This window comes from Penaeus vannamei, chromosome 42 (genome assembly GCF_042767895.1).
Source record: "Penaeus vannamei isolate JL-2024 chromosome 42, ASM4276789v1, whole genome shotgun sequence".
NCBI classification, from domain to species: Eukaryota; Metazoa; Arthropoda; class Malacostraca; order Decapoda; family Penaeidae; genus Penaeus; species Penaeus vannamei.
In genome coordinates, this window is record NC_091590.1 from 4,273,311 (window position 1) to 4,275,810 (window position 2,500).

The window sequence follows — 2,500 nt, forward strand, 5'->3', positions numbered from 1 at the left end:
GGAGGAACAGGCAGAGAGTCGGGGCTGTCTCGGATGAGGACAAAAGGATGGATGAGGAGGAGGAGGAACAGGCAGAGAATCGAGGAGGAGGAGGAACAGGCAGAGAATCAGGGCTTTCTCGGATGAGGATAAAAGGATGGATGAAGAGGAGGTGGAACAGGCAGAGAGTCGGGGCTGTCTCGGATGAGGATAAAAGGATAGATGAGGAGGAGGAGGAACAGGCAGAGGCGCCGGGACGAGGGAGAGGAGGGCATAGCCAAGGCACTTCTCCTTTCCAGTACACCCTCCCTCAGTCACGCATCGCTGGGACCTCGTCGGCTGGGAATACGTCCTTCGGGAATCCTTTCTCTCCTTTTGCCGCTTAGCCGAGACGTTGCCCGGAAAGGCAGGAGACAGGACCCCCCGCCCTTCTCCCCCCCCTAATTAACCCCCTCCCTTATAGGACCCCCAACCCTCCCTTTCCCCTCAACAAGACCCCATCCCTTCCCCTTACAGCACCCCACCCCTTCCCCTTACAGAACTCCCACCCTTCTTCCCCCCTTACAGAAACCCCCCACCCTTCGCCCCTACAGAACACCAACCCTATCCCCCCCACCCTTCCTCCCCTACAGAACCCCCCACCCCTTCCTTCCCCTACAGACCCCCCCAACCCTTCCTCCCCTACAAACCCCCCACCCCTCCCTTCCCTTAAAGAACCCCCTCCATCCCTGACCCCCTCCCGACTCTGACCTTGACGAGGGCCGGACACAGGCGAGGGACCGGCCCACAAGACCCCGTGTAAAGCTCGCTCGGCGCAGAGGAATCTCGCTTACAGATTTATGGGCGATCGCTGTAATGGAAGAGTCACGGAGGAGGAGGAGACGGAGAGGGAGAGAGACGGAGAGGGGGCGAGGTATGGAGGGGAGAGAGAGGGGGAGAGAGAGAGAGAGAGAGGGACGTTTTCGAATCCCGCGAGTCGTCATCATGTCCAAACTTCTGAAATGTCTTTATTTCTTGAAGATGTTTAATCTATCAAGAATTTTTAAAAATAAACATAAACGCCCCCAGAAAACGTGAAATAAATCTTTATTTCTCGAAGATTTTTCAACCTATCAAGAATTAAAAGAAAATGAACATAAACAACCCTAAACAGTGGAAAAAGAACGTGAAATAAATACCTAATAAATACCTATTTCTTCAAGATATTCAGCTCATCAAGAATTGTAAAAAATAAACATAAACCCCCTGTCGTAATCATTCCCAAATCTCTCTCACACATGTTGCATCTATGTAAGAATTCAATAAATAGATAAATAAAAATAAACCCTAGACAGTGAAAATCTCACACATTTTTTCATCTATCTAAGAATTCAATAAATAAATAAATAAAAATAAACCCTAGACAGTGAAAATCTCTCTCACGCATTTTTCATCTATCCAAGAATTCAATAAATAAATAAAAATAAACCCTAAACAGTGAAAAAAACAACAACAAAAACACGTGAATTAACAAATACCACAGACGTTATTCCCTCCACCCGCGCCTCACGACCTCCGCTGCCTCATTCGTAAGCATTACCCGAATAACCAAGGTCGCGGCACCCGAGGAAGACCTCACGAAGGAATGGAAATGACATTAACCTTCCTGGTAAGCACTCCCTTGCACCCGATACAACGACCATTATGTATTCGGTCCACCAAATAGAACGGCCACTGCGCATTCGATCCATAGCGTCAAATAACCCGATAGAACGACCATTCCGTATTCGGTCCACCAGATAGAACGACCATTACGCATTCGGTCCACCAGATAGAACGACCATTACGCATTCGGTCCACCAGATAGAACGACCATTACGCATTCGGTCCACCAGATAGAACGACCATTGCGAATACGGTCCACCAGATAGAACGACCATTGCGAATACGGTCCACCAGATAGAACGACCATTGCGCCTTCGATCCACCAGATACAACGACCACTACTTATTCGATCCATACGTCAAGTAACCCGATACAACGACCACTACGTATTCCGTATTCCATCCATAGCGTCAGGTCACGGCAAGATGGAGGCCTAAAGCGTAATTATCGAGTAATATGGCTAATAAATGAGTAATAACCACGACAATACTCAACCACTCTCGCTCTCTCTCGCTCTCTCTCGCTCACTCTGGCTCTCTCTCGCTCACTCTGGCTCTTTCTCGCTCTCTCTCGCTCACTCTCGCTCTCTCTCGCTCACTCTCGCTCTCTCTCGCTCACTCTCGCTCACTCTCGCTCTCTCTCGCTCACTCTCGCTCTCTCTCGCTCACTCTCGCTCTCTCTCGCTCACTCTCGCTCTCTCTCGCTCACTCTCGCTCTCTCTCGCTCACTCTCGCTCTCTCTCGCTCACTCTCGCTCTCTCTCGCTCACTCTCGCTCTTTCTCGCTCTCTCTCGCTCTCTCTCGCTCACTTTCGCTCTCTCTCGCTCTTTCTCGCTCGCTCTCGCTCTTTCTCGCTCGCTCTCGCTCTCTCTCGCTCA